This window comes from Pseudophryne corroboree, chromosome 3 (assembly GCF_028390025.1).
Source record: "Pseudophryne corroboree isolate aPseCor3 chromosome 3, aPseCor3.hap2, whole genome shotgun sequence".
In the NCBI taxonomy this organism is placed as follows: domain Eukaryota; kingdom Metazoa; phylum Chordata; class Amphibia; order Anura; family Myobatrachidae; genus Pseudophryne; species Pseudophryne corroboree.
Window position 1 is genome coordinate 33103037 of NC_086446.1, and position 18258 is coordinate 33121294.

The 18258-nt window shown below is 48.6% G+C and overlaps 1 pseudogene; it reads right to left on the reverse strand.

Annotated features, from left to right (window-relative positions):
* LOC135057109 (zinc finger protein 135-like) overlaps window positions 1-18258 on the reverse strand; it is a 111208-nt pseudogene that overhangs the window by 65555 nt on the left and 27395 nt on the right.

Consider the following 18258-nt stretch of genomic DNA (forward strand, 5'->3'; position numbering starts at 1 on the left):
GGCAATGATAAATGTGTTACACATTTCTGACATGAACCCAAGTACCACATAAAAGGGGTTTAATTTTTGGGGAGAAAAAGCAGCCAGTGTTTTGTTCCCCCATCAGATGAATGAATGAAGTGTGTGAAGAAGCGTGGGCTTCCCCCGATAAGAAACTGGTAATTTCTAAAAAGTTACTGATGTCGTACCCTTTCCCGCCAGAGGATAGGTCACGTTGGGAGATATCCCCTAGGGTGGATAAGGCGCTCACACGTTGGTCAAAAAAGGTGGCACTGCCGTCTCAGGATACGGCCACCTTGAAGGAGCCTGCTGATAAAAAGCAGGAGGCTATCCTGAAGTCTGTATATACACACTCAGGTTATATACTGAGACCTGCAATTGCTTCAGCATAAATAGGGCTGCTGCAGCGTGGTCTGATACCCTGTCAGATAATATTAATACTCTAAGACAGGGATAATATTTTGCGAACATAGAGCATATTAAAGACGTCGTCTTATATATAAAGGATGCACAGAGGGATATTTGCCGGCTGGCATCCAGAATTAATGTAATGTCCATTCTGCCAGGAGGGTATTAGAAACCCGGCAGTGGACAGGTGATGCTGCCTGTAAAAGGCACATGGAGATTCTGCCTTATAAGGGTGAGGAATTGTTTGGGGATGGTCTCTGGGACCTCGTATCCACAGCAACAGCTGGGAAGAAAAAAAAAAAGGCGCTTCCTTTCTGCACAGAGACAAGGGAAGAAGGAAAAAGCTGCACCAGCAGCCAGTTCCCAGGATCAAAAATCTTCCCCCGCTTCCTCTGAGTCCACCGCATGACGCTGGGGCTCCACAGGTGGAGACAGGTGCGGTAGGGGCGCGTCTCGGGAACTTCAGGGACCAGTGGGCTTGCCCACAGGTGGATCCCTAGGTTCTGCAAATAGTATCACAGGGATACAGGCTGGAGTTCGAGGCGACTCCCCCTCGCCGTTACCTCACATCAGCCTTGCCTGCTGCCTCGGAGAAAGGTAGTACTGGCGGCAATTCACAAGCTGTACTTCCAGCAGGTGAAATCAAGGTACCCCTCCTTCAACAAGGCGGGGTTTACTATTCCAAAATGTTGCGGTACCGAAACCAGACGGTTCGGTGAGACCCATTCTAAAAATTGAAAGCCTTGAACACTTATATACGAAGGTTCAAGTTCAAAATGAAATCGCTCAGGGCGATTATTGCAAGCCTGGAGAATCTCAGGGTATCACTGGACATCAAAAATGCTTACCTGCATGTCCCTATTTACCCTCTTCACCAGGAGTACCTCAAAATTGTGGTACAGGATTGTCATTACCAATTCCAGACGTTGCCGTTGGTCTGTCCCCGGCACCGAGGGTATTTACCAAGGTAATGGCCGAAATAATTATCCCGTACTTGGACGATCTCCTTATAAAGGCGAGGTCCAGGGAGCAGTTGTTCGTCGGAGTAGCACTATCTCGGGAAGTGCTACAACAGCACGGCTGGTTTCTGAATATTCCAAAGTCGCAGCTGGTTCCTACGACGCGTCTACTGTTCCTGGGTATGGTTCTGGACACAGAACAGGATAAAAAGGGTTTCTCCTGGAGGAGAAGTCCAAGGAGTTGTCGTCTCTAGACAGAGACCACCTAATACAGATACAGGTGTCGGTGCATCAATGCACGCGAGCCCTGGGAAAGATGGTAGCTTCTTACGAAGAAATTCCATTCGCCAGGTTCCATACAAGGATCTTCCAGTGGGATCTGTGGGACAAGTGGTCCGGGTCGCATCTTCAGATGCATCGGCGGATAACCCTGTCTCCAAGGGCCAGGGTGTCGCTGTTGTGGTGGCTGCAGAGTGCTCATCTTCTAGGGGGCCGCAGATTCGGCATACAGGACTGGGTCCTTATGACCACGGATGCCAGCCTTCGAGGCTGGGGGGCAGTCACACAGGGAAGAAACTTCCAAGGCTATGGAAAAGTCAGGAGACTTCCCTACACATAAATATTCTGGAACTAAGGGCCATTTACAATGCCCTAAGTCAGGCTAGACCCCTGCTTCAACACCGGCCGGTGCTGATCCAGTCAGACAACATCACAGCGGTCGCTCATGTAAACCGACAGGGCGGCACAAGAAGCAGGATGGCGATGGCAGAAGCCACAAGGATTCTCCGATGGGCGGAAAATCATGTGTTAGCACTGTCAGCAGTGTTCATTCCCGGAGTGGACAACTGAGAAGCAGACTTTCTCAGAAGACACGACCTCCACCCGGGAGAGTGGGGACTTCATCCAGAAGTCTTCCAAATGATTGTACACTATTGAGAAAGGCCACAGGTGGACATAATGGCATTCCGCCTCAACAAACAGCTACAAAGATATAGCGCCAGGTCAAGGGACCCTCAGGCGATAGCTGTGGACGCTCTGGTACCAGTTGGTGTATGCGTTCCCTTCTCTGCCTTTCTTACCCAGGGTAATGAGAATAATAAGAAGGAGAGGAGTAAGAACTATACTCATTGTTCCGGGTTGGCCAAAAAGAGCTTGGTACCCGGAACTCCAAGAGATGATCTCAGAGGACCCATGGCCTCTGCCGCTCAGACAGGACCTGCTGCAGCAGGGGGCCTGTCTGTTCCAAGACGTACCGCGGCTGCGTTTGACGGCCTGGCGGTTGAACGCCGGATCCTGAAGGAAAAGGGCATTCCGGAGGAAGTTATCCCTACGCTATTTAAAGCTAGGACAGAAGTGAACGCAAACCATTATCACCGCATATGGCGGAAATATGTTGCGTGCTGTGAGGCCAGGAAGGCCCCAAAGGAGAAATTTCAGCTAGGTCGATTTCTGCACTTCCTACAGTCAGAGGTGACTATGGGCCTAAAATTGAGTTCCATTAAGGTCCAGATTTCGGCTCTATCGATTTCTTCCAAAATAGAACTGGCTTCACTGCCTGAAGTTCAGACTTTTGTTAAGGGAGTGCTGCATAGTCAGCCCCCGTTTGTGCCTCAAGTGGCACCGTGGGATCTCAACGTGGTGTTGGATTTCATGAAGTCGCATTGGTTTGAGCCACTTAAATCCGTGGAGCTACAATACCTCACGTGGAAAGTGGTCATGCTGTGGGCCTTGGCGTCGGCCAGGCGTGTATCAGAATTGGCGGCTTTGTCATACAAAAGCCCTTATCTGTATTTTATAGGGCTCAGGCGGAATTGAGGACTCGTTCCCAATTCCTTCCTAAGGTGGTATCAGTTTTTCATGTGAACCAACCTGTTGTGGTGCCTGCGGCTACTTGGGACTTGGAGGATTCCAAGTTACTGGACGTAGTCAGGGCCCTGAAAAGTATATGTTTCCAGGACGGCTGGAGTCAGGAAAACTGACTCGCTATTTATCCTGTATGCACCCAACAAGCTGGGTGCTCCTGCTTCTAAGCAGACTATTGCTCGCTGGATCTGTAGCACGATTCAACTTGCACATGCTGCGGCTGGACTGCCGCACCCTAAATCTGTAAAAGCCCATTCCACGAGGAAAGGGGCTCTTCTTGGGCGGCTGCCCGAGGAGTCTCGGCTTTACAATTTTTGCCGAGCTGTTACTTGGTCGGGTTCAAACACTTTTGCAAGAGTCTACAAGTTTGATACCCTGGCTAAGGAGGACCTAGAGGTTGCTCATTCGGTGCTGCAGAGTCATCCGCACTTTCCCGCCCGTTTGGGAGCTTTGGTATAATCCCCATGGTCCTTACGGAGTCCCAGCATCCACTTAGGACGTCAGAGAAAATAAGATTTTACTCACCGGTAAATCTATTTCTCGTAGTCCGTAGTGGATGCTGGGCGCCCATCCCAAGTGCGGATTGTCTGCAATACTTGTATATAGTTATTGTTAAACTAATGGGTTATTGTTAAGAAGCCATCTGTTGAGAGGCTTCGTTGTTTTTCATACTGTTAACTGGGTATAGTATCATGAGTTATACGGTGTGATTGGTGTGGCTGGTATGAGTCTTACCCGGGATTCAAAATCCTTCCTTATTGTGTACGCTCGTCCGGGCACAGTATCCTAACTGAGGTCTGGAGGAGGGTCTTAGTGGGAGGAGCCAGTGCACAGCAGGTAGTCCTAAAGCTTTCTTTAGTTGTGCCCAGTCTCCTACGGAGCCGCTAATCCCCATGGTCCTTACGGAGTCCCAGCATCCACTACGGACTACGAGAAATAGATTTACCGGTGAGTAAAATCTTATTTTTGAATTTCTTCTAATGCGTTCTTCTAGAATTATGTTCAAAGAGCCAGAAAATTTGTGTATGAAAAAATAGGAATTTAATACCTACCAGTAATTCCTTTTCTCGTAGTCCGTAGGGGATACTGGGATGGTCTGGTATCCTGGGGTATAGATGGTGTCCATTGGAGCCATGGCACTTTACATTTCTTCAGAATGTGCTGGCTCCTCCCCTCTGTGCCCCTCCCACAGACCCAGTCTAGGAAAACTGCCAGAGGAGACGGACATACAAGAGGAGGAAAACAGACAAGAAAGTGGTGAGAAACGAACCAGTACACAAACAAGAGGATAGCAACGCTAACCACAACTTGAAAACAGGGACAGCAACAACCGACCCAAACAAGAACAACACTTGCAGAAACGAAGCACAGAGGTGGGCGCCTAGTATTACCTTTGGACTACGAGAAAAGGAATTACCGGTAGGTATTAAATTTCTATTTTCTCCAACGTCCTAGGGGATACTGGGATGGTCTAGTATCATGGGGAAGTCCCAAAGCTCCAGGACCGTGTGGGAGAGTGCTGAGACCCCTGCAAAACCGATTGCCCAAACTAAAGGTCCTCTGCAGCCAAGGTATCGAACCTGTAAAATTTAACAAACGTGTTCGAACCTGACCAAGTAGCAGCTCAGCACAACAGTAAGGCCAAGAACCCCGGGCAGCCACCTAGGAAGAACTCACCGTCGTGGAGTGGGCCTGAACAGATCTCAGCAGCGGCATAGCTGCCGAAGAGTAAGCCTGTTGAATAGTAAGTCTGATCAAACATGCAATTGACTGCTTCGAAGCAGGACAACCACACTTAATAGTGTTATAGAGAACAAAAAGTGAATCAGATTTTCTGTGACGAGCCATTCTCTTGACCTTCAAAGCCCGAACTACATATAAGGACTTAGGCGTAACAGACGTGTCAGACACCACAGGAACCACTATCGGCTGATTGATGTGAAACGCCGACACCACCTTAGGTAAAAATTGCGGGTGAGTTCTGAGCTCTGCTCTATCCTCATGGAACACCAGATAAGGGCTCTTACACGGCAAGGCCCCTAATTCTGAAACTTTCCCTGCCGAGGTCAACAACATGACAGTCTTCCATGTCAAATACTTCATATCCACCCTGTGTAAAGGTTCAAACCAATCCGATTGGAGGAAAGTCAGAACCAAATTGAGATCATACGGCACCGTGGAAGGCAGAAAGGGTGGTTGAATACGAAGGACACCCTTCAAGAACATCTGGACTTCGGGGATAACAGTCAACTGCCTCTGGAAGAATATAGATAAGGCCGAGGTCTGGACCTGTACCACATCCACTCCTGCCTGCAGTAAGAAGCGCCCCAGATGAAAAGCCACAGTAGAACACTGTCTAACCTCACACCAAGAGACATACTTCTTCCAAATGCGGTGGTAATGTTTTGACGTAACCATCTTCCTGGCATGGACTATAGTTGAGATAACCTTGGCAGGAATCCCTTTTCTGGCTAAAATCTCCCTTTCAACTTCCATGCCATCAAACTCAGCAGTGGTCGTGGCTCTGCTTTTTGTTCCTTCTTGCCGGTTTATGTACGCCACCGTCGTGGACCTGTATGGCCTGATGTTGAAGGAGAGAAGAGGCCTGTAGAAGGGCATTGTAAATCGCCCTGAGTTCCAGAATATTTATTGGAAGGGAAGCCTCCTGAGGCAACCATTGTCCTTGGAATGTGCCCCCTGAGTCACCACACCCCAACTGCAGTGGCTCGCATCCTTAGTCAACAGAATCTAATCTTGAACTCCGAAGTGACGACCCTCCACTAGATGCGAGGTCTGCAACCACCTTGCTTTTGGTGAAAGGTGTATGTGCAATCCTGACCACTTGTCCAGTAGATCTTGGTTGGTATCAGAACAGAGCAAACCACTGACTGAATTGTCCGTGCCTTGTCCATAGGAAAGAACACCCTCTGAGACACCGTGTCCAGTATCATCGCCAGGAACTAAAGTCTCTGCGAAGGTTCCAGTTGGGACTTCTGTAAATTGAGGATCCACCTGTGACTCCTAAGCAGTCGCGAAGTCAGGTCGATGCTCCCCAGCAAACGAGGCCTGGACACTGCCTTTATGAGGAGATTGTCCAAGTATGGAACGATGTTCACTTCCATCCGATGGAGCTGGAGCATCATCTCCGCCATCACCTTCGTGAACACCCTTGGTGCAGTGGAGAGACCAAAGAGTAGGGCCTGGAACTAGAAGTGATCCTCCTTCAGAGCAAACCTGAGGTAAGCCTGATGAGGCGGCCATATTGGGATGTGAAGGTACGCATCCTTGAAAACTAGGGATACCAGGAACTCTCCTTCCTCTAGACCAGCAACCACTGTTCTCAGAGATTCCATCTTGGATTTGAACACTCGAAAGTACAGGTTCAGAGACTTGAGGTTCAAAATTGACTGAACCGTGCGGTTTCAGTACAACAAACAGGCTGGAATAAAAGCCTTTGTTTTGGGGTACAGGTGGAACTGGAACAATGACCTGCGTGCATTGCAGGCTTTGAATGGCTTCCTGTAAGGTAGCCCTTGTTACAGGTGAAGCTGGGAAGCTTGACTTGAAGAATCTGTGAGGTGGGAGTGCTTGAAAATCAAACCGGTAACCCTGAGAGATTAGGTCTCGTACCCAGGGGTCCTGACAGGATTTTGCCCAAATGTGGCTGAAAAGTTTTAGGTGCACACCCACCTGTAGATCTTCCCGAGGCTGGGGCCAACCATCATGCAGAGGGCTTGGATGAGGCAGAGCCTGACCTCTGCTCCAGGAAAACAGCAGCCACTGGTTTGCGTGGTTTACCTCAGTTTCCTCTAGCGGCGTTGGAGGCACCTCTGGCCTTGCCCCTAAACCTGGCCACACGAAAAGACTGCAGAGAGGGGCCGGGGTAAGCACGTCCAGCTGGAGGAGCCGCCGACAGAAGATAGGTGGACTTACCTGCAGTCGCTTGTGAAATCCACTTATTGAGTTCCTCACCAAAGAGAGCCTCCCCCGTAAAGGGAAGATTTTCAACACCCTTTTTGGAATCAGCGTCTGCTGACCACTGCAGCAGCCATAAGGCCATGCGTGCCGACACAGCCATAGCCATAGTGCGTGCATTTATCGGGCCAATCTCTTTGATTGCCTCATTCATGAAATTTGCAGAATCCTGAACGTGATAATCTCATCTGGGGGCATAGTGTCAAAACCCTCAATTATATTACCTGTCCACTTAACAATGGCACGTGTAATCCAACCACAAGCTATCGTGGGTCTTTGAGCCACTCCCACTGCTGTGTAAATGGATTTGAGTGTAATTTCAACTTTACAATCAGCAGGGTCTTTTAAAGAGATAGCTGCTGGTACTGGCAGCACAAGCTTATGAGACAGCCTGGACACCGAAGTATCCACTGTAGGAGGATTTTTCCCAACTTTCCTATCCTCAGGGGGAAAGGAAAATTATGTCAGTAACCGCTTAGATATCTGAAATTTCTTATCAGGAGCAACCCATGCTTCTTTAAAAAGTGTGTTTAATTCTTTTGAGACAGGAAACGTAGCAGTAGACTTAGGTTTTACATTAAAAAACGACTCCTCTACTATTTCCGTCTCTTTATCAGGGATATTCAGTATCTCACGAATAGAGTATATGAGAGCTTCCACTCCCTGAGCCAGGGTACTGTCCCCCTTGATCAGCTTCCACCTCCCCCTCCTGCAGATCTGGCATATTGTCATCCAAGTCAGACTGGAGGACATGGGGCAGTGTGTGTTTTTGTGAAATAGGCAGAGGAGGCTGAGAAGCTGGTCTCTGGTCAGAATTTTATAACATAAAATCATCCATAGATTTTTCAAAATCTTGCCTCTCCTGCCTGCCAGTAGCCAGTTCAGATGATGAGTCTGTAAACATCCCTTTAATTGAGTCCAGCCATGCTGGCTCCTGAGTGCTGCTTCCACTGTGCACACAACAGAGATCCCCCCGGGGAAGGGGAAAACTCTGTGCTGCAGGATTGACATATTACTTTCTTGCCTGGTATATTGTACAGCAGAACTCACACACACACACTCACACATACACATACACACAAACAGTGAAAATACAGTAATCCAGATCGTTTGTAAGACAGAGAGGGAGAAACCAGCACACCTTGCCCCTATACGTAAAGCAGTGCTTTGCTGGGCAGTAACTAGGAATCATGGATAAGGGACCTAGATTATAGAATATACACACAGTATACCGCTCCACCCCACCACAAACCCCCTTGGTACCAAACAAGGTGCTTTTGAGGGTCTCTAGGAGGAGCAGCGCTTCCTTGCAGTCAGCTTGAGTCTGTGATGCAGCAGGAAATGGTGCCCTGAGCTGCTGGTCCCGCTCTCTGGGAAGCCCCGCCCCCTTAATGGCACACAGTCTCCCTGTAATAGATTATACTGGCAGGGTAATTTTAGCACAGAAAATGGACAACAGAAGCCATTAAGCTGTGTGCCGCACCTAACACCGCCATCTGAACCGGGGACCCGCTAATCGGGACCCCGGTTTTGTACTCACCACTCAGTGTCTTCAGCTTAGCAATTAGGGTTGGCCGCATGCGGTGGGGGGGGGAGTGCACCAACCCCCTTCAGGAGCTATGTCCTGTCAGCGAGGATCCGGACCATTAACCAAATTTTGAAGAAAAATCTTTGGAGCTCCAGAGAATGCACCCGGCTCCTTTGGCACATTTTTTTAAACTGGGTCTGTGGGAGGGGAAGAGCCAGCACACTCTGAAGAAATTTAAAGTGCCATGGCTTCAATGGACCCCATCTATACCCCATGATACTAGACCATCCCAGTATCCCCTAGGACATTAGAGAAAAGTGCAATGATAGTGTGTAACACAAGTACTTGAGCTTGCAGGATAGTATGTACAAACTTACCTAGTTACAAGTGGTAGTCATTAGACAAACTACCTACAACCTATCCAGATGACATCAACGTTCCTCATACAACCATGGTAAAACAATGGGCGGGGGGTTGTCAAACGCCTACCACTTCTTGTAACAATAATTGTTGCAGTGACTGAGCAAAGAGAATATGTGACTCTTTTCTGTAATAGGGATTATTACTCACCTGTGCTGATATCTGTAGGGATTTCCTCCTCCTTACACTGCTGATCACCCCTCACATACGTCTCTTCTTCTCCCTCTATATCTTCTGCCTTCATATCAGTCACATACGTCTCTTCTTCTCCCTCTGTATCTTCTGCCTTCATATCAGCCACATACGTCTCTTCTTCTCCCTCTATATCTTCTGCCTTCATATCAGTCACATACGTCTCTTCTTCTCCCTCTATATCTTCTGGTTTAAAATCAGTGACATACGTCTCTTCTTCTCCCTCTATATCTTCTGCCTTCATATCAGTCACATACGTCTCTTCTTCTCCCTCTGTACCTTCTGCCTTCATATCAGTCACATACATCTCTTCAACTTGCTCTATAGCTTCCATCTTAAAAATAGGATTTATGTTCTCACCTTTGTTAAATCCTTTTCTTTGAGTCCATAGGGGGCACAAGATCATTTTGCTGGGTATAGGCTGAATGTGCAGGCGTTCGGGCACCAATGGGTTACAATTTCTTACCCAGCAGCCCTCGGGCCTCTCGTCCCCTATACCCCACCCCCTTGCCGGAGCCTGTCAGGTTTGGTTAGCAAGCCCACAGGAGCGAGGTATAGGAAGAAAGGAAGACCAACACTTTTACAAAGGCATAAACACTCAAGTTAAGGACACACTTAACCTCGGAACAACTTCAGGTGTCAGGGAGGGCGTCCTGTGGCCCATATGGATGCAAAGAAATGGATTTAACAAGGTAAGAACATAAATCCTATTCGCTTTTTCATCCACTAGGGGGCACAGGATCATTACGCTGGGACACCCAAAAGCTGTCCTCTGAAGGGTGGGGACACTCCTGGACTGCGCTCAGTACCTTATGTTCGAAGGCGGGTCATCCGATGCAAAGGTGTCAAACGCATAAAATCTCAGAAAAGTGTGGGCCGAAGACCACGTGGCTGCTCTGAAGAAATCCCATGCTGAGCTGCCCAAGTGTTAGGTTCCTGGTGCTCAGAACAAGGGAGATGTTCATGAAGTGAGTCCAGAGCACCAGGACGTAACGCTGGGAAAGGGGAAAGGAAAGGGAATAGCCCCTGGCGCCCTAACTCTATTGTCTCACCCGTGCTATCGGAAATCCCTTGCGAGACTATGGTTTCTTGAGCCCCTGGCAGCCACGTTTGAAGGGCGGATTATGTCTGCCCAACTCCGGTGCCCCCCGGTCTTAGTGAGAAACAAAGGGAAATCCGAGGCAGGATGATGACAAGAGGACCTCTAACTATGCAAACAGGCCAAGGGCTACAAGCTAACTAAAAACCTAAAGTATGTGCGGAGAAACCGCCAAAGGAAAAGAACAACAAAGGAAATGCTGATCACACGCGGACAAAATACCTTTGTGTACCGGCGGTGACAGCATAAGCAGAACCCTCTGCAAAACACCAGGGACAGACACAATAATGGAATACAGCGACCTAGGCCAACGGAGAGCCGCTACTCACGGAACCGGTACGAATACTGGCAAACGGACAGGAACTTCTAATGCTGCCGACACCGACTCTCAGAACTGGAGGACAGGCAGAATCCCAAACGACAGACCGGTGGACACCAGGAAGCCAGAAGACTTGACCAGGGGCAGCAACGCCTCACAGCAGGACACGGGATCAGACACAGGAATCGACCCAGGGACTGACACAGGAATCGACACAGGGACTGACACAGGAATCAACACAGGGACTGACAGGAACCAGCTCAGACTTCAAGCAGACTGCAAACCAAGAAATATCACCAGCATCTGCGAACTGCAATCAGCCAGCATATAACAGAGAGGCCTAATTAATAATCCAGTGCAGCTGGCCTATTGCAAGACTCCCCAAGCTGACAAGATGCAATTAGCAGCCAGATGAGGCTGAACACATGGGAACAAGCTGCAATTGCACAGACTCACCAGCGGCAGCAGACAAGAGCATTCTAAAACAGAGCAACAGGAAATCCTGGCATGCAAGATAACTTTATAAACATAATATAGGAATGAACCACTACCTGTGGTTCATAACACCAAGAAGCACTCGCAGAGCGAGTAGAATGGGCCCTGACTCCAGCCGGGGTAGGTAGCTCAGCAGCCATGCGGGCCTGACAAATAGTCAAATGAAGACAGCGGGCTAAAGTCTGTTTTGAGGCTGACCAGCCCAGTTTATGATAATCCTGTAGAACAAAAAGAGAATCCAACTTGCGGCCTCCCTGGTTCTGTCCACATAAATGTGGATAGCCCGTCCCACATCTAACGATACCTCTGCTCGAGAGGAACCAGTTAGAGCTGGGACTACAATTTCCTGGTTAATATGAAACTTGGGAGACCACCTTTGGAAGGTAATATGGCCAAGTACGAAGTGCTCTGTCTTGAAGAAAAAACAGGAACGGAGAGCGGCATGATAAAGCACTGAGGTCTGAAACCCTACGAGCTGACGCAATCGCCAACCGAAAACATGTTTTACAGGTGGGCCAACGTAAATCCACTGATTCCAAAGCTGAAACGATCATGGCCTGAATCTTCTTTCTGAGCACCACTGAAAAAGGTCCTACAAACTCCGTGTTAGACTCTCGCTGAGGAAGTTTTTCTGGCTCTGAGCATGGTATCTACCACGTTCCTGAAAACCCTTTTTTCTTAGCATGGATGTTTCAATAGCCACCCCATCAAAGCGTGATGGTCCGGATTCAGGTGAAGGCAGGGGCTCTGTAGAAGAAGAGCCGGACATTGTGCAAGTGGCAGTGGGACGTCTATTGACAATACCTGTAGATCTGCATACCACACCTGCTTTGGCCAATCTGGAGCCACTTGAATTAACATGCCTCTTCCTTGTTGAACTTGCAGAGAACTCTCTTGCAGAGAACTCTCTTGCAGAGAACTCTTCCTTTTTGAACTTGTGGAAAACTCAACTGTATTGGAGGAAACATGTAAATTAGTTGAAACATCCACGGAGATGTCAGAGCGTCTACCCGTGTCATGGAGCAGAATGTTGATATCTGACGATTGTGACGAGATGTCATCATGTCTATGTCTGGAAGTCCCCATCTGTTGCCCAACAGCTGAAATACCTCCGGATGGAGAGCCCACTCTCCTGACAGCAACTTCTGTCGGTTCAGGAAATCCGTTTCCCAATTGAGAACCCCGGGGATGAACACTGACGAGATGGCGGGAAGATAGTCCTCCGCCCACTGCAGGATGCCGCTTACCTCTGCCATGGCCCCCACGACTGTGGGTGCCGCCCTGCCGGTTTATGCATGCGACCACCATCACGTTGTCCGACTGAAGCTTGGCTTGGATGACCCTACAAGACAGACCTGGCCGATGTCAGTGCTCTGAAAATAGCCCTCAGTTTTAGGACATTGATTGGGAGCTTGCTTTCCTGTGGCAACCAATGTCCCAAAAATGTCTGATTGTTGCAAACTTCTCCGCACCCTTTTAGGCTGGCATCCGTTGTGACCAGAGTCCAATCTGCCACCCAAAAGGGACGACCTTGCGAGAGATTGGCCGACCTCCTTTGAAAGAATAATTGTGTTCTAAGGTGAGGGTATGGTATGTCCCACTGTGTAAGAAACTGCAACTGTAGAGGACATGAATGAAACTGGGTGCATTTTACCATATCGAACGCAGGATCCTCATGCAAGCATGGAAGGAAACCCTGCGATGCTTCAAGAAAGCTCGAATTCTGGTTTGTAAATCGAGAATCTTGCTTTGTGGCAGATAAACCCTCTGCATTGTTAGCCCAGGCGCATCCCCAATTGAAGCCTGTCTTGCAAAGACTGAAGTGATTTGAGCCAATTTATCTTTCAACCGTGATATTGTAAAAAGGTTGACTGTCACCTGAATATGACGCTCCAAGATCTCTTGCGACTGGGCCATGAGAAGGTCGTCCCAATAGGGTAGTATTCTGAACCCCCAGTGTGAGATGCGCTGTCATGACTTTGGTGAATACTCGAGGTGCGGTCACAACCCAAAAGGTAACTCCTGACGTTGATAATGGTCTGCCTGAACCACAAACCTGAGGAATCGCTGGTGGGCGGGACACATAGGTATATGCAAGTAAGCATCCTGAATGTCGAGAGATGCCATTAAGTCCTCCGGTACCAGTGCTAGTATGATTGATCTCTAAGATTCCATATGGAACTTGGGAATCTTGAGATATCTGTTGAGAGACAATATTGGACGATAAGAGCCGTCCAACTTCTGTACCAGAAAAAGAGTGGTAAAAAAACCTGTCTTCTTTGCCCTGGAGACACAAGAATAATCACATTGGAGGATAGGAGGGAGTGTATTTCCCCCCTCAGGGTTTCTGCCTTCTGAAGGTCCCCTGGAAGAACTGTGGTGAAGAACCGCTGGGGTGGATGCTTCCAAAATGCCGAGCATAACCCTGAGAAATGATGACTCTGACGCAGGCATCTCTAGTGGTCTCCCTCCATAGCGGGTAAAAACACCGGAGTCGGCCTCCTACCCTGGGATCCTGCGGGGAAAGCCCACCCATCAGATAGAAGGCTTATCAGCCTGCTTGGGGACTGGACATCTAGTAGACCATGTTTGCTTAGAACGAGGTTTTGACGTCTTCGTAGGGACTTGGTATCTTGATGAAGCCTGACCTCTGACTCTTCCTTGTGGATGAAAATAACAAAATGTGGTCATACTCTTCTTGGGAGCTGAAGGAAGAAAAGCCATCTTAGAATCAGCTGTGTCCACAATTTTAATCAGCTCGCTTCCAAAAAGTGTATCTCCTGCAAAGGAAGCGCCTCTAAAGCCTTCTTTGAATTTGCGTCTGCCCTCCAAGTGCGGAGCCATAGAGACCTTCTAGCTACAACCATAACCGCAGACACCTTAGATGTCAATACCCCTGTATCTATGGCAGCTTCACCTAAGTAGGCACTTGCCCTCTGAATCTCCATTACATACGTAAGAAGATCCTTTCTACTTGTCTTAGCTGAGAGACCATGTTTCAATTACTCTGCCCACGGTCCAATGGCCTTGGCAACCCAAGCTGACGCCAAGGAAGGGCGGGCTATGGCCACTGCTTAAGCAAAAGCAGTCTTTAAGAAATTCTCTATCTTCCTATCTGTGAGGTTCTGCTGCTACAGGAATAGGGAGCACCGAGGACCTTACCAATCTAGCCACAGGTGCATCCACTAGAGGAGAACTCTCCCATTTAACCCTTTCCTTATGAGGGAATAGGTAAAACATTGCTTGGGTAACTGAAACCTTTTAGAAGTCTGGGTCCAAAGCGACCTCTAACAAGTCCTCTAGTTGCACTGAGTGGGAAAACAATGTTGCTTCCTTTGTCCTTCTTTTGAAGAGAGGCACCCTGTCTCTAGTGGACAATGCCTCCTCAAACTGCAACAGCTCCCTAACTGACCTGACCAACGCCTATACGTCAGTCAATGACAAAGAATCCTCCAGAACCAAAGCTGATCCCACCTCGAATGTAGCAGATTCACTATCATCCTGGTTAGGGAGGAGTCAAGGCTCTGATTCCTCCTCTGAGACTGGATTAGAGCTCTCCCGCACTAGGGGCCTATGTGTCGAGGTCCTCTCCTTGTCTTGGACATGCTGAACCAAAGTAGAAGCTTGTGCTAAGCACTGCACAGACTGAAAGATTGCATCCATGAAGGATCCTGCGCAGGCGCAGAAACCACTGAAGCAGGGGCAGGTGTTAACAACTGAGGTGCAGACAAACGGTCCACTAGCTGAGACATTACCTGTGTCAGTGTTCTTCACAGAGACGAAAAACAGGGGACACACAATCCATCATTATCAAAAGATAATCCCACACTGTACAAAGGGATGAACAGAGAGTAATAGGTTTTCAACCCGAAAAAAAGAGGGCTAACCTATGAAATATATATACACATACATAAACACACACACACGTGTGTTACACTGACACAAACAGGCACTATCCACGGTTGTTCTAAGTGACTATAATACAATATACACACACAAAACACACATACATACATACAGTACTCTCAGATAGAAGTGGACAGTAATACTAAACTGACTTGTATGATATCAGGAAAGAGAAGTAATCCAGGACTAGGCTCCAAGAGCAAGGTATAGTGGAGACAGAGCCCAATCCTCCCTCTCTGTACCTCAGCTAGAGCAGTAATGCTATTTTGAAAATGGCCGCCTAACGTTTTATGGGAGAAGCAGAGGGAGGAGTAATTACACTAAGTCTGGCAGATAATCGAGTTCCGAGCGAGCTCAGAGGTGGGGGAGGAGCCGCAGACGGTCCTCATGTTCCACTGTACACCCAGCCGTCTCCTACGGCTGGGGTGGATAACCGCTGTAGCACCTCTCCCAGTCTAACCGAGAAAGCCGCTCACTTACCCTCCGGCTCCGGGCTCCGGAAGCTTTGTGTGCCCTCCTTGTGAGACATGCGGTGGAAGTTATCAGCCGGCTCACTGGTGCCATCACTGGGTGATTGAGTGCCTGTTTTGCTGCTCATTTATAACCCTGGGGCTATTTCCTAGCCCCACTGATGGTGCTCCTGCCAGCACCAATAGCAAAACTGTTGGGCTCTGGCGAGGGGGCGGGGTATAGGGTATGGGAGGCCTGAGGGCTGCTGGGTAAGAAATTGTAACCCATTGGTGCCCGGACGCCTCCACATCCAGCATAATGATCCTGTGCCCCTTAGTGGACAAAAAATAAATAAGTAAAAAACTCACCACAATTAATTAATAAACAAAACATTAAAATACTAAAATCTTATGTCACTCAGGTAAGCAGTAGAATATCACTGTATAAGACACACAGATGCATTACACTTCATATAGTGAAAAGTCACTTTGGTTTTTGGAGAGACCCTAAATCCCACCTACCTGATCCTCCTGTGGGATCCTGTGATTCTCCTCTGTACAATCCTGGGAATACAGAGGACGGGGACATCTCTCTGGGGTATCTCTGTTACTGGGTCCATCTGTAGGAGACACACAGTGACTGAGTACAGTGTATATATGTGATTATCAGGTGATGTGTGTATATAGGGGGCCCCAATACCTGCTCTCCCCTGTACAATACATGACAGTCTCCTCTTACCCAGTGATGTGAGGGGCCGGTGATTCTCCATCATCACGTCCTTGTACAGATCCCTGTATTCCTCTATATACTCCCCCTCCTGCATGGAGAGATAGACAGTGACATCCTGACACCTTATAGGCACCTGACACACACAGTGATACAGTCATCACCCAGACACGTCCCCTGGTGTTACTGTATAATGTCCCATTCCCAGCAGTCACCTCTCCAGTCATCACCCAGACACATCCCCTGGTTTTACTGTATAATGTCCCATTCCCAGCAGTCACCTCTCCAGTCATCATCCAGACACGTCCCCTGGTGTTACTGTATAATGTCCCATTCCCAGCAGTCACCTCTCCAGTCATCACCCAGACACGTCCCCTGGTGTTACTGTATAATGTCCCATTCCCAGCAGTCACCTCTCCAGTCATCACCCAGACACATCCCCTGGTGTTACTGTATAATGTCCCATTCCCAGCAGTCACCTCTCCAGTCATCACCCAGACACGTCCCCTGGTGTTACTGTATAATGTCCCATTCCTAGCAGTCACCTCTCCAGTCATCACCCAGACACGTCCCCTGGTGTTACTGTACAATACCCCATTCCCAGCAGTCACCTCTCCAGTCATCACCCAGACACGTCCCCTTGTGTTACTGTACAATGTCCCATTCCCAGCAGTCACCTCTCCAGTCATCACCCAGACACGTCCCCTGGTGTTACTGTATAGTGTCTCATTCCCAGCAGTCACCTCTCCGGTCATCACCCAGACACGTCCCCTGGTGTTACTGTACAATACCCCATTCCCAGCAGTCACCTCTCCAGTCATCACCCAGACACGTCCCCTTGTGTTACTGTACAATGCCCCATTCCCAGCAGTCACCTCTCCAGTCATCACCCAGACACGTCCCCTGGTGTTACTGTACAATACCCCATTCCCAGCAGTCACCTCTCCAGTCATCATCCAGACACGTCCCCTGGTGTTACTGTATAATGTCCCATTCCCAGCAGTCACCTCTCCGGTCATCACCCAGACACATCCCCTTGTCTTACTGTATAATGTCCCATTCCCAGCAGTCACCTCTCCAGTCATCACCCAGACACGTCCCCTGGTGTTACTGTACAATACCCCATTCCCAGCAGTCACCTCTCCAGTTTTCACCCAGACACGTCCCCTGGTGTTACTGTATAATGTCTCATTCCCAGCAGTCACCTCTCCGGTCATCACCCAGACACATCCCCTGGTCTTACTGTATAATGTCCCATTCCCAGCAGTCACCTCTCCAGACATTACCCAGACACATCCCCTGGTCTTACTGTATGATGCCCCATTCCCAGCAGTCACCTCTCCAGTCATCACCCAGACACATCCCCTGGTGTTACTGTATAACTCCCCATTCCCAGCAGTCACCTCTCCAGTCAGCAGCTGAAGGATCTTGTTGGTGAGTTCCAGGATCTTCTGCTCATTGTGTCTCTCATGTATCAGTGAGTGAGGTGGAGGCACCGTGATGGAGGTACAGCTGGGAAGTGTCTTCCTCACTACTGTATAATCCTGTGTATTGAGCGAGACAACATTGGAAAATAAATTAAAAATGTTTAATTGTGAAAAAAATACGTAGTTATGGTAGACTTACCGTCGATAGCGCTATTTCTCCTAAGTCCACAGTATCCACAGGATAAACATTGGGATATGAGGTAGCGACAGCGGATTGGCACCAACGATCGAATGCAACAGACCAGTCACCTATATCCCCGCCTCCTGGCTAAGGCAATTCAGTTGTTTTCCAAAGCTCAAAGCAGGAGCATCAAAGAGAAGAACACACATGCACACACTTCTGTACATGAAGGAAGAGGATCCCCAAATCAGGTGCGTCAGGGTGGGATCCCTGTGGATACTGTGGACTTAGAAGAAATATAGTTATCAAC